Consider the following 15,888-nt stretch of genomic DNA (forward strand, 5'->3'; position numbering starts at 1 on the left):
TCTTTTTTAAATATGAATTAATCTCCTAATGATCAAGGATATGTTGTTCTTCCTTTCTTCTTTTGATGTTTTTAATTAAAAAAATATTATTTCATTATTATCTTTTTAATATTGATTTTTCTTTGCTTCTTTATAACTTCAATGGGACTCTAACAAATATAGCAAATTTTACCGACGCTTTGATACGCGTTGGAGGATTCGTTAGAATTTTTGGAAGCTTAGCAAATAATTCACCGGCGTTTATATACCGACGCAAGTTACGTTGTTATGTCAGTCAATTTAATATTTAGTGACGATTACTGGTTTAGCAGCAAAATTTTAAATTATTCACAATTTGATTCCCTTGTTCCGGTTAATATATAAATTTTATTTTTTTAAATATTCCCTTTTGAAACGTGACGCATTTTTATTAATCCACGGCAATGAAAGACATGTGAAAAAACTAAATCATTACAAAACACGTTTGTCATAGATTAATTAAAAACAATATAAAGTAAAAGATCAGCAATTACTCAAATATTCCTCCATATTTTTGCCTATATATATAAATTAACATAGCCTTAAGATGAACACAAAAAATGACCTATTTTGTGTGATTATTTGACAGGATTTTGTAATGATATGAAATACTACTTACAATGATGCAATATAACATGTTACTTGTATTAATTAGTTAGTGATAATGACTGAGTAAACAAGTTCATGTAACTTGCAGTACAAGATCTAACAATGGAAATTTGGGTGGATGATTCTCTCTTGGTTGAAGCCGAACTTTGATGTGGTTACTACATTTTTCTTGTTTTAATTTCATTACTTAATTAGGTTTGATTTTTTTTTTTAAAAATATAGAGAGATAAAAAAAATGATTGATGATGATTTTAAGAATGTGATAATTATTTTTGGTAAAAACACTTCAATGGTATTTATATTTAAATAAAATAATAATTTAAAATATATAGTATTTTAATTAATAAAATGAGTGATGTAATTGTTTAGAAATGATTGATTGGAAAATTTAAGCATTTGACGCCTTTCGTTTGATGAGTTGTCATCAGAGTCACTAACAGTCCACTTTCTCTTAATTTCCTCATCTAGTAGAGTTTTTTTGTTTTTTCTGTTTCTTCTATCAGAAGGCTTCTTGTCGTCCCTCTTAGCTTTCTGTCTTCAGCCTTAAAATTGCCTGTTTTATCATAGTTAAAGTATTTTAAGTTAGCTTTTTATTCATCTTTATTATTATTATATCTATTAGAGTTAGAATGATTCTTTCTCATTAATTTTTCCAAACTTCTTGACGAAGAGTGACATTGCATCGCTGCTGATCTGTTCAGCAAACTTTACATCTATCGCAACAGGTGGCTCTTTAGTAGTCACCAGCGTTTTTGTTATGGCAGAGATGGATGATTCCTTTTCATTCCTTGAGTGTATTTCAAACTCATAGCTTTCAGATCAGCGAATAGATGTACATCTCAATCTTGTTGAGATCTTTATATTCCCTCATTGTCATTATGTCCAATTCTCTGGGTAAGGCTCTCATCATTTTGATGACAACCTCTCTATTGATGTAAGTCTTCCCTAGAGTCGAAAACTCAATGACTATGCTACAGAATCGTTCATCGAATTCAGTCATTGTCTCTCTAGGAAGCATCTTAATGCTGTCAAACTTCTGTGTGACAACCATTAATTTATTTTTTTGATTTGATTGTTGGTTTCATAGAGTTGAGTCAGTGTCTCCCAAATTTCTTTGTCAGTAGAGCATGACTTGATATTGCTGAACATGTTCTTGTCCAGGGTCTTATATAGAATGTTTTTGGCCACATTGTTTAGATTGGCCTTCCTTTTATCTTCACCAGTCCACTCATATTTGGGCTTCTCCCTTATCTCTAGAGCATCCTCAGTTGTAATTGTGGTTGTGTTAACCTTCAAAATCTTCATTGGACTGTTAATGATGACATACCACATATTATCATCTTTAGCGGCTAGATGAGCTTGCATCCTGATCTTCCAGTCGTCACAGTCTTCCTTCAAAAACATTGAGATTTTGTTTAGAAGAGACATGATTCAGATGTCTATTTTGCTTGAAAATAGGAAGCCCTCTCTGATACCACTTGTTAGGATCGACTTTAACAATAAAAAGGGTTGAATATTGTTGAACTAATTTTCATTTTCAATTCGATTTTAATCATGTTAGAGATTAATTTTTTTTCTATTCTTCAACAAATTACCGCAAACTCTTGAACGAATTCAAATACGGAAATGATTGTTACATTTGAAGCGGCAGATTACAGACTAAATATTGTAGAAAGGAAATAACATAAGAGTTTTATGAATGTTCGGAGAGAAAACTCATACGTCACCCCTTTTTTTATTTTCAGAAAGATTCCACTAGAAGGCTTTGGTTTGTATAACGTCTACACAAACCCAGTTAGAACTCAGGACTTAACAACTGTCTGTTCTGAACTCCTAGCTATCACTTTGTTGAACAAATAATGTTCTGTTAAACTTACAATGCTGAATATATACTCTCAAATTAACTCTCAACTTAGTGTAACTGAAATAAATATGTACTTATGAAAGATGAGCTAGAGAGAGAGAGTAAATTGATCGAGAGTTTAGAGGCATGTTCTTCGTATGTGTTATCGTTTGTATGTTCATATGTTCAAGCGTGCAAGATGTTGGTTCGTCGTTGTACTCTGCTCTTTTATATTGAAGTTGTGGCAACAGTCGAATCTGATTCTTGGATACTTGACCGAGAGGCTAGATATTCAGGGATCCGCCGTTCAAAGGTACAGGGATTCTCCGTTTAGAAATACAGGGATTCGACGTTGTACTTAGATGTCGTTTTATATTAAAACGTAGGTAACAATTGACTTTCATTCGTAGAAACGTGTCGACTTTCTAGTGGTTGTATGTCAAGTAGCATTCTACTATTAGCACAACACAACTGTTGACGTAACACTGTTGTTGGCTTCTCTAGACTGCTGCTGAAGCAAGTTGACTGTCAGCGCTTCTTTAGACTGCTGTTGAAGCAAGGCGTCTGCTCACACTTTTTCAGACTGCTGTTGAAGCAAGGCGTCTGCTCGCGCTTTTTCAGACTGCTGCTTAAACAATTCGACTGTCAGCGCTTTTTTAGACTACTGCTGAAGTAAGGCGTCTGCTCGCGCTTCTTCAGACTACTGCTGAAGCAAGGCGTCTGCTCGCGCTTCTTCAGACTGCTGCTGAAGCAAAGGCGTCTGCTCGCGTTTTTTCAGACTGCTGCTGAAGCAAGGCGTCTGCTCGCGTTTTTTCAGACTGCTGATGAAGCAAGGCGTCTGTTCGCGTTTTTTCAGACTGCTGCTGAAGCAAGGCGTCTGCTCGTGCTTCTTCAACTCTGTTATTTGAAGCAAATCGTTTGCTCGCGTTTCTTCAACTCTGATGTTTGAAGCAAGGCGTGCCAACGTTTCTTCAACTCTGATGTTTGAAGCAAGTCGATAACAAACATACTGCCAACGCGTCTTCAGGTTCGCTTACATCAGTTCTGCTGCTCGCGCTACCCGCACATAAAATATTTTAATTATCAATGCAACATCAAAACTATGTCGTATTGATTTTAATTATCTCAATTTCATTTTAATCAATTAAATTATTTTTCTTAATTCAACTTAATTAATGAATTCCTGTTTAATCTTAATTAAATAATTTTCTCTTTTTTTTTTATTTAACTTAATCTAATATTATATATTTTGATCAGATTGGTAAACTATATAACTTTAGCTAGATTTGCAAATGATAGTTATAATGGAGAATATTAAATTTAGGTTATTCCACTAAAACAGAATATTAAATTTAAGTTATTCTACTAAAACTCAATTTTGTTATTATCATTAACATGTAATTATATACTATACTTTGCACCAAATAAAAAATTTTAATACCCCATAAATTCAATAATTTCTTATTTTTATTCGGAAACAATTCAAAATTCTCTAAATAAAATATAATTTCAAATGGATTTATTATGTCACCCTATTAGCTGTTTTTACTATAAAATGTCCTCAATTTAAATATTCAATCAAGTTTCAGGACTTGAACATATTTGGAATAACTTTAACTATATGATATCATGATGTTAAAGAACTTATAACCTTTCTCCTAAAAATTAAAAATTAAATAATTATAGGTTTTAGTTGTTTAACATTTAATTAGATTTTGAAATATTTTAATTTTTTTTATATCTAACTAATGGATTTCAAATCATAAATGTAATTTGTTAGATCAAACAAACTTATTACATAAAAAAAAGAAAATCATTTTCTCAAAATTATAAATAAAAATGGTTATTAGAAAAAATTGATAAAAAAATCAATGAAACAAATTATTAGTTGAGTAAAAAAGTTAAATAATATTTTTTATTTATTATATATTTATTTAATATATATATATATTGTTAAATTGATTTATTCAATCTCTAATTATTAAGAAAAATAAAATATATAAAATAGATATAATACTTCATTATTAACATTAAAATATTATATTTAAAATAAATAAAGAAAAAAAAGAGATAAATAATTAGTTGGTGTAAACTAATAAAAAAATATAATTTTTTATTCTATTATATATTTATCAAATATAATAATGTATATTTTTATGTTTAGTTCATATAGTTTCTCAAAGTAATTTATTAATTCATTCGACTAACTTAGTTTACTATTTAAACTCAGTTATTTTTTTTACATTTAAAATTCATTATATATAAATTGAATTATTTATATTTTGATATATATTTTAAATTATTATTTATATAAATAAATTATTTATATTTTGATATATATTTTAAATTATTATTTTTATAAATTTAATTATATATCAAAACATAAATAATCAAATTTATAAAAATAATAATTTAAAATATATATCAAAATATAAATAATTTATTTATATAAATAATAATTTAAAATATATATCAAAATATAAATAAGTTAATTTATAAAAATAATAATTTAAAATACATATGAAAATATAAATAATTTAATTTATATATAATGAATTTTAAATGTAAAATAAAAACTTATTTAAATAATAAATTAAGTTAGTTTGAGAACGAATAAATAAACTAAGTTAGTTTGAAAAAGTAAACGATAATCAAAAATAATTATAATTATTTTTCATTCTCCACATAACATTTTTAATTTGAGAGAGAAAATAGTAAAAAAAATAATTAAATTTCTTTATTAGATATAGTCACACATAATTTGTTTTTCCCTCTATTTCCTCCTATCATTTTTTTTTTCTAAATTATATGAAGAGGTTTGCTTTATATTTTATTGTGACTGGATTTTATTAGATTATTAAAAAAATATCTTTATCTTTTAAAAAACTTTTCCTTAATTTATTTAAAATCTTAATTAATATTATTCATTCAGAAATTTATATTGGGTCGGGTTCTCTTTTATTTTTTTAAATAATTTATACAAAATTACTTTTTCAATCAATCACTTTTCAATAATTACTTCACTCATTTTTAAATATTTTCTATTTTAAATTATTATTATTTATTTTATTTATATCTATATCAATATATTTTAAGTCTTTTTATTAAAAATAATCACTATCTTTTGAAAATCATTAACAATCATTGTTTTTTTTTTTTCTTCTAAATTTTTCAAAAATCACAAAATAAGGCCTTGTTTCATATTTTCAGTCATTTATGTTTTTGTTACAAACAAATCAATATATAGGTATTTTACATAGTATTTTCATTTTCTAAATTAATTTATTACATTTGTAAAATGAAAAGAGGAATTCTCCATTTTTTTATTTTTTAAATTAGAAAACATAAATTTAAAAAATAATCCATATATATTTTAAAATACTATTCAAAATGTGTCTAAACATCATTTTATTTAGAAACGTAACAATTTAATTAGAAAACAAAAATATTACATGTTAAAATATTATGACTGACATTTTATCTATTTGAAAAGTACTTAAATTGTTAAAATTTGATAGTAGAATCTCGGCTAACTTTAACACAAAAGTTTTTGTTTTATTGGAAGTCATTTAGAAAAAAGTCTAAGAAAAACTATATCATAAACAACCATATTTAATAATACAACAATAATTTTGATGACATTGATTTTTTTAATCATTTTGGCGCAACATGAAATAATTTTAGTTTATTTTTTTAATTATTTTGTATGTTGAACTTGTGACAGATTAACTTGTGAAAGATTATGTCAATTCCTCTATAATTTTTATTACCAATAATCAGTTAGAAACTGTCAGCAACAAAAAAAAAAAAAAAAACAAAAATTTAAGAGAATAGTACAAAAGAAAAATACTAATAATAATATTTTAAAAAACACAAAACGAAATTCTTAAACTTTAGTCCATCATCCAAATTTCAAAAGAAATTAACTCTTGGCGTTGGAAATGCAAAATAATGAGTTCAAAAGTATTGGAAAGGATAAATATATATATTATGACAGTACATTGTATTGGAAATGATAAATATATATTCTGACACTACATTATATTGGAAATGATAATTTCTAAATACTTTATCTTTGTACTTAGGCCTTGTTCTCTTTGGCCTTGTTTGATCTTTGGGTTTTTAAGATAAAACCCAAATTTTATCTCAAAACCCAATAATTCCATCATCAATCAAATCATCATCAATCAAATTAACATTTTTATTAATTAAAATATTCAAATTACCTTTACTTAAATATTTTATTTTATATTAATAAATATATATATATCTTATATTATTTTATTACATTATAAAATTTATTTTCATATAAATTAAATTAATAAATTATTTTATTTTAAAAAATTATATTAAATATAAATAAATTTAAAATATAAATAAAATTATAACATTCTATATTATCTAATATACCATTTAAATTTTAAATAGTGTAAATAAATAATTATGTTAGAAAATAAAGTGACATATATTTAAATAAAAATATTTATAGCATTAATTTTATGTAAAAAAATTATATTAATTATATTAAATAAAAATAAATACACAATATAAATAAAATTATAATCTATTATATTATTTTATGTAATATTTGAATTATAATAATAGTTATTTATAAGTATTTATGAAAAAAATTATTTATATATTAATAAAAGTTAATAATAATATATATATATATTTATATATAGTTTTTTAATATTTATTTTATTATATTTAAAATTTTATTTAATATAATATTATTTTATTATATATATAGAGGGGGGAGAAAGATGAGATAAAGGGAGGGTATAATAGGAATAAAATAAAATAAAGTCTGGTTTTTTATCATTTTCATCACACAAAGGTTATTTGGAAAAAACACAGGAAAAAACACAGGATTTATCTAAATAATCCATACATCAAACAAGGCCTTTTGGTTTTTTAAAAACCCATTCCAAATCAATTTTCCAATCAATCACTTCTCAACAATCACATCACTCATTTCATTAACCAAAATACTAAAATACCCTATATTTTAAATTATTATTTTTTATTTTATTCATATATATCAATACCCTTTAAGAGCATCACCAGCACACAAAAACTCTGCTCTCTTATTTTGTCAAATCTATATTCCACCTCAGCAGAAAGGGGACACACATTGTACTTGGGCAAAAACACTTCAATGCTTGCCCTCTTATCTAAATAATTTAAAAGTTATATTATTTTAAATAAATAACTAATTTATACTATTATAACTATTATTCCTATATTATAAGTAAATTTGAGAATTTAAACCTTTAAACTAGTTAATATAATTAATAAAAAAATATATTAATTTATTTAAAATATATATTTATTAATTAAATATATAAGTAATACTCCTCTATTATATATATTATAGAAAATTTTGAGAAATTCACCCTTAAAACATGTTAATATAATTAATAGAAAAATATATTAATTTATTTAAAATATATATTTATTAATTAAATATATATATATAACTAATATTAAATAAATTGAAATATAAAAATTTTTTATAATTTAAAATATATTATAATATTAAAAGTTAAAAGAATAAATTTGAGAATATATAACTAATATTCTATATTATAAGAAAATTTGATAATATATAAAATATAATAAAATATAAAATATTTTTATAATATAAAATATATTATAATATTATTATAATTTAATATATAATTAATATTCCTATAATATAATTATAGTAAAATTTTAAAATATATATTTATTTAATGTTATTATAATGTTATTTAAAAAATAATAAGAAAAAATATTATAATTAAATATATAACTAATATATTATGTAATTATGAAAATGTGAGAAGAAGGCATAACCTTAAAAAATAGTAAGAAAAAATATTATAATTAAATATATAACTAATATATTATGTAATTATGAAAATGTCAGAAGAGGACATGATCGGCATAGAGGGCACTGCCCTTTTTTTTATTTTATCTACAATGCAAAAATGAAAAAAAAAAAAACAATGATATACTATTTTCCACGCCGGGCACAGATCATGCGCTGGAGATGCTCTAAGTCTTTTTACCAAAAATAATTATCACCTCCTCAAAATCATCACCAATCATTACATTTTTCCCTCTTTAAGTTTTTTTAAAAACTCCAATCCGAACAAGACCTTAAATAATATATAATTGTTTTTTATTAACTTATTAATTTTGTTTTTCTTAAATTTTTTATTTAATTTTTACGAAATTAATTTTTCAATTAATTATTTTATTATCAATCACATCACTTTTTTATTAACCAAAATATTAAAATAGTATTTATTTTAAATTATTATTTTTATTTTATTTATATATATCCAGAGACGTCAAAATTTCAATTTATAATTGAGGTGGGTTTAAAATAATAATGAATTTTTATTTTTAAAAACAAGTTTATAAAAGTAAGTTTACCATTTTTTTATAATTAGATAAAAAAAACAATGAATTATATAAAAAAATTTGAATAAATTAAAGTTAATGTCATATTTCTACCATAAAAAAAATAGTGGTGGTTTCAACCCACCCGAGCCCTTACATAGATTCGTCCTTGTATATATCAATACCCTTTAAGTCTTCTTTACCAAAAATAATCATCACCTCCTCAAATAACTCAATCCGAACAAAGCCTTAAATAAATGTTTAAAATAAATTATTTCGTTTAAAAATTAAATAGTAGATGATAAGGTGTTAAAAAAATTAATTTTATTTGAATATACTCATAACTGGATAATGGGGGAGAGAAAAAGGTGTTTAAATAAATAAATTCAACCCAAATTAAATTGGGAAATTTGAAGAAATGGCCCAAAAGATAGGGTTATTTTACCTGTTGGTCACTTTTATTTTTTTTGACAAAATTATCCTCTTCGCGTAAAACAAAAAAATTCGCTTTCGCGAAGGGATTTTTTATATAAATACTTAATTTTTTTTCATTTCGTCATTTTCTTTCTCTCTCTTCCATCTCTTCTCTCTTTTCTTGCGACGGCACAACAGCGCCGGAATTACGGCGAAACCATAAACCTAAACGAACACATTATACTGATCGACGACGAAAACACGTTCTAATATCAGGTGATTGGGTCGATTTATGTTTTATTTTCATTATATTCATTTTCAAACCTAAACCATGAGGTTTTCTTATTGTTCATTGTAGTTGTTCATCTTGTCGATGATAAAGTTGATGATGCTCTGATTCGGTCCCGTTTCAGGGAAGATTCATTTGATTCTCGCGACTTCACGTTTCGCAAAGGATTCACGTTTTGCGAAGGGCTATCGAGTTACGTGAAATAGAACAGTCATCACGCGAATGCATATCGCGTTACGCAAAGCGGCACAGAATTGTACTTAGATTTGTGTAAAATATCAAATTCGAATCCTAATGTCATACACTTCAAATAATCATTTTTTTGCTTAATATCCTTTTCAAATCCAACATTACAATCTTATTTATGTAGCAAGTGTGTATGATTTGTATAGTGTGAATGTTTTTGCATGTTATTTTGTAATTTTATATAGAATTCATTGGGTGGTTCTTTATCCTCATTTGGTCTGTTGTTTAAACGATTATTTTATATACAAATCTGAAATAAGTTACGTAAAAATAAAATATCATCTTCGACTATAATACAATATGTGAGTGTGTATATTTTGGGTAAATGGGCAAGAGTTGGCTTTGATGTTAAGGTGCAAAAAAGTTAGAGAAAGTGAAGAAGGGGAATAGGCCAAAAAAAAAAAAGAAACATTGAAGAAGAACTTGTTTTTATAAAGAATGGTGATGACAACAATTACTCATTCCAATTTTCCAATACACAACAGAAGCAACAAAAGCAGCCTTATTTAAATACATCTGCAGTGAAAGCAAATGATTGAAGATAATCTAAGTACAACTCTGTGCCGCTTCGCGTAACGCGATGTGCCTTCGCGTGTTGACAGTGTCGCTTCGCGTGCCGCTTCGATGTGTCACTTCGCGAAATTCGAAGTATTTAGCGAAACGCAAAATAAATCTTCCCTGAAATGGAACTCATATGATCTGCAAATATCATTATCGACAAATATGAACAAGAAGATGAACAAAAATATGAACTATAAAACAGATTAAATTGATTTAGGGTTAGAGCTTGATTAAGAACAACATAAATCGTTTGAAATGAAGATAATAGAAATAAGAACAGTATGATGAACATCGATTCATTAACAAATATGAACCAATATGAACAATAAGAACATATTTAATTGATTTAGGGTTAGGATTTGATTAAGAATAAATAAATCGTTTGAAATGAAGATAATAAAAATAAGAACAGTATGATGAACATATGAATATTAGGGTGTTAGCTTTCGTCGCTGCCGTCAAACGAGAGAAGAGAGAGAAAAGAAATGAATGAAATGAAATTTTTGGGTATTTATATAAAATCCTAATCATTTCGCGAAATGCGAAGCGAAGAAAGTCCCTTCGTTACGCGAAGAAAGTAATTTCGTCCAAAAAAAATAAAAGTGACAATGAGAGCAAATAAATTATCAAGTGACCACCCAGTCAAATAACCATATCTTTTGGATCACTTCGTCAAATTTCCCAATTAAATTTGGTCAATTGATTATCAAACCTTATTAAATTATGTTTGTAATTCAAAGTTTTAATTTGTAACATATTTATTATATTTTTTTTACTCCTTTAACCCTTTAAATGTTACATGAAGACCATGTTTAAGCCCTTCAAAATCTTACAACTTTAACAATTAAGTCTACTCAGACCTAATCTCCCAATTAGTTATTTATCCCAAAAGGTTTTATATATAACATGTGAATCAATATTAAAAAATTTAATCCTTAAATAAAATAATGGTTATTTTTCAATATCCATCTGATTTATGTTCTTCACTTATATTTAAGACATTTAATTTGAAATTCATCTTTAATTGAATCCAAATCTAACAGTTTGAATGTTTATATTATTGATTTGTGTTTAATTTCTTTTATGTCAATAGGTTTTTAGAATAAATAAATCACAATGTAAAAATTTAAGACATGGAATTTTAGCATGAATAATTGAAAACAATTAAATGTGATAATGCAAAAATCATTTAGACATCACATTAACTATTAAGCAACTGACATTAATTAATAATAATAAAAACATCAAATAGTCACCAAAATCACTAGAACAAAATTAAACAAAATCCTTGGAAGTTACAAACAAAAGTAAAAAAACCACGATCCAATTACTAATTAAACTAAAATAAAAGATTATATTATGGAAACCAAACCCGTGAAGGTAAGATCTACTTGGTAAATAAATCTAGTATGTTGAATTTCAAGGCCATCAAAATAATCAAGAGACATCAACTGCTCGCCACCACAAACTAGATTTGATTCAGAAAAGTAATATACCTCTGCAATCAAAATATTTTATCAATATTCAAAAGTCATATGTTATAGTGACCAAATTCGTTTACTAAATAATTAGGTAAGTGAATTAAATGGTACGTACATTACCTTTAAATACTTTATAGTTCGAATCTCTAGAGCAGAAAAACCTGAACTGGACACAAACTTTACAATTTGGCCTGATCTGCTTCAAATCTAGATAAGCTGAAATGCTATTTCCTTTGCCTTTGCCAAATCCTTTGGGATAGAGGCGAATATTCCTACGTACATAAAAATAAACATCCATCTATATATATTCATTAATGTTTAATAAGAATTTAGTAAAAACAAATATATACGAACCATTGAAAACCTCCACAAGTGAATGTATTGGATTCATAGACATCACTCAGATCATAATCACACACAATCTTCTCCCAAAACATAACGGGGGTCAGGTACTTTATCTGGTAAAGAAAACACTTGGACCTTGCTAGATTGTTTTTTAATAAAAACCTCAACACCAAACTCGCATGCATCATCCATTAGGTATCCATTTGAAGGATCTTTAAAAGTGTGAAGATCAATAAATTTTGATATTCCCCACCGCTCTTTTGACGAATTAAGGAAGATTATGCTAGAATCTGCATCAATAATATCGTGAGCAAAACATTATACATTGAATTAAAAAAATGAAATCAATTGAAATATGTTACCTGGAATGGAATAATATTTAAACCGAGATTTATCAAACACAAAGAATTTGATATCTGCGTACAATTCCCAGTTAATCGATAGAGAATAAGAATGCTCCGCCACTATATACATCGAAATATAACCTGTAATCCGATATATGCAACCTACATCAATGATCAATTTCCTGCAAATTATACTTGACAAATTAATATGAAAGATAATTATATTTGACTCGATATGTTATTAATTAAATCTAAAAGGGTTAATAAGTAATAACCATTTGTATTTCCCAATTTCAAATTGATCGGAAGTGAACTTATCTATTGCGTATTTGGCCATATCTGAGAATGACTTAATTTTGAACGTGAAGTGCAACGGCGGATCATCTCTTCCTGATAGAATATATTGAATATGAATTTATATAATCATCATTAATTAAACACACACATATATATATATATATATATTGTTATAAAATGAAGAGATATATTCACCTTCAAAACTCCTTGAACCTTAGACCCATATTTGAATATTATAGCTAAGATATGGAGATTATATTGATCGACTTTTATATATATATATATATATATATAGCTAGGGTTCTTAAAAGATGCATGTAAGAGACAGTAAAAAAGGAAAGAGGTTTTTAATTGGGAATCCTAATTACTAAAATGTTGTTTATATTTTCAAGGCTCATTCAATTTATTTTTGTTTTTTGAATCTAGTGTTAGTTCTTTTAAGACCATCTTCAACGGGCACCCATACGTTTGGGGTGCCCTTTTTGCTCCAACCATATTGCAAAAAAAAACTCATTTTGAGTTTTTGTACTCTCTCTGCTCCAACCAAACGCATATATGCGTTTGGACTATTCATACTGCATTTTGGCCATTTTTAAAAAATGGCCCTTAGGTTATATATATTTTTTTAACTTTTAATTTTTTTTACATTTAAATTAAACCTTCAACTTATATTTTTTTTTTATTTTTAAGATAAAAAGTTAAATTGTTTTTTAAATATATAATTAAATCATTAAATTTATTATATTTGAAATTTAATCTAATTTATTTTATATTTTATAATTTACTTTATATTTTTAAATTATATTTTATAATTTTAATTTTATAAATTATCTTATAATATGTTAACAAGGTTTATTTTTAGTTTTTATATAATATGTTTGTTTATTTAAATGTATTAGAATTATTTTGTTGTTTATGAATTATTGATATATAATTAATTTTATTTTAATTTTATTAAATGAAAGAGAAAAGATTGGGATTAAATATGTAAAGTTGATAAATATATAGATAATATTAATAAGGTTAAAAAGTTAGTATAAGAAAAAATATTCTAAGAATATTCTTTTGGGTTTGAGAATGAGTTTTTGGGTTGGAGATGAATTACTGTTTGATGGGATGTTTACTGCATTTTGGATTTGAGAATGGGTTTATGGGTTGGAGATGGTCTAAGTAACCGACCTAGCACCACCTAAAGTTGAAATATAAGATATTTGATTTTTAGTTAAGACTTTTTTTTAATAAGTTACCTTTGTGTATTAAGGCTTGTTGAATGCTAATGCAAAACAAAAACAAATAATGCTTTCATTTCTTTTTTGTTAAAGAAATTCATATCATTTCATTTCAATTAAATAAGTAGTTAATAAAAAAATGTCCAAACAAACAAAACACAAAACATCAATAAGAAGCAAGAAAAAAAAACTAATGAACATTATCAAGATCAAAAAGAAATAAAAAGAAATAAGTATCATGCAAGTCATTTAAAAGATCAAGTTAATTTTTAAAATTTTACCTTTCTAAATGAAACTAATAAGTTAGGTTTTAGGTAACTTCTAAACTATTTTAAATTTATAATTTTACGATTTTATAAATTATTTCAATAAATTTAGGGTTCAAAGGAAATTAATAAAAATAATTAAACAATAATACAAAAGAAAAATACTAATAAAAATTATATAAAAACACAAAAAGAAAATCTTAAACCTTGGCGTTGGAAATGCAAAATAATGAGTTCAAAAGTATTGGAAATGATAAATATATATTCTGACAGTACATTATATTTTGGCGGTCCTGTCCTTGTATTGGAAATGATATATTTGTAAATATTTTATCTTTTATTTTTTTTACTTAAATAATATATAATTTTTCAAATTAAGTGAATATATATAATAAATTTATAATAAAAAATTAAAAAAGAAAGAAAGTATTACATAATTTATCAAATGATACCAAATTTAAGAGAGAGAAATTATTAAATACAACGTGTACAATTTAAAATTAAAAAAAAAAAAAAATAGATAGGTGTTATATTTCTAAGGTAACATATACAATGACACATCATTAGCTTTTTCATTAGCTACAAATTTTTCCCTCTCTTATTATCATTACTCTATTTGAATATTATAATGACTCATCATTTTAACAATAAAAATCATTTAATTTGAATAATAATAAATATTAATCCATCAAATATTAAAAGAGTAAAATTAAGATTATACAATTTTTTTTTTAATAATTTTGTTTATTATTATTTAAAATTGAATAAAAAAATTAAATAAGAAAAACTATTAAATTTATTTTTGTTTATATATAAAATAAAATTCACAAAAATATTACGGAAGAAAAAAAATATATATAAAAAGAAAAATTAATTAATAAATAAAAAGAAAAATAAATTGATTAATTAATTAATAAAAAGAAAAAAATTAATATTTAAATAAGAAATATAAATATATACTTTTATTAGTTTATATGTTGTTGTTAGTTCTATAATTACATACATTTATATAAAAAAAAATGGTGGGTAGCGTTTTTTTTCCACTTATATATATGACTAAAAAATATAATAATATTTTAATAGCACATCAGGACTTAAATTATATAATATTTTAATTAAAAAATTATATAAAATAAAACAAATTCAATATATATATATATATATAAAGTAAAAAATATGAAGTAATTATAGTTTTGTTGAGTAAGTGACCCTATTTATTACTTTGACAGATAACATCATTTCTAACCGGCAAAGTTCAATCTCTCTCTATATATATTATATATATATATATGCAATGTATACGATCATAGATCATTATTATGCCCTTTATTATTAAATATATATATATATATATTTCTCTTGAGTTTAATTTTGATCTCATTATTTAGACTAATATATTTTATTTAAATATTTTTAAGTCTATTTAGTTCATATTTATTTATTCACAGGTATCATATGCCTTGTTTAGGATTGGGGTTATTTGAAAAACTTGGATAGAGAGAAAAATAATGATGGTGAATGATTTTGAGAAGATAATGATTATTTTTGATAAA

This window comes from Impatiens glandulifera, chromosome 8 (assembly GCF_907164915.1).
Source record: "Impatiens glandulifera chromosome 8, dImpGla2.1, whole genome shotgun sequence".
Taxonomy (NCBI): Eukaryota; Viridiplantae; Streptophyta; class Magnoliopsida; order Ericales; family Balsaminaceae; genus Impatiens; species Impatiens glandulifera.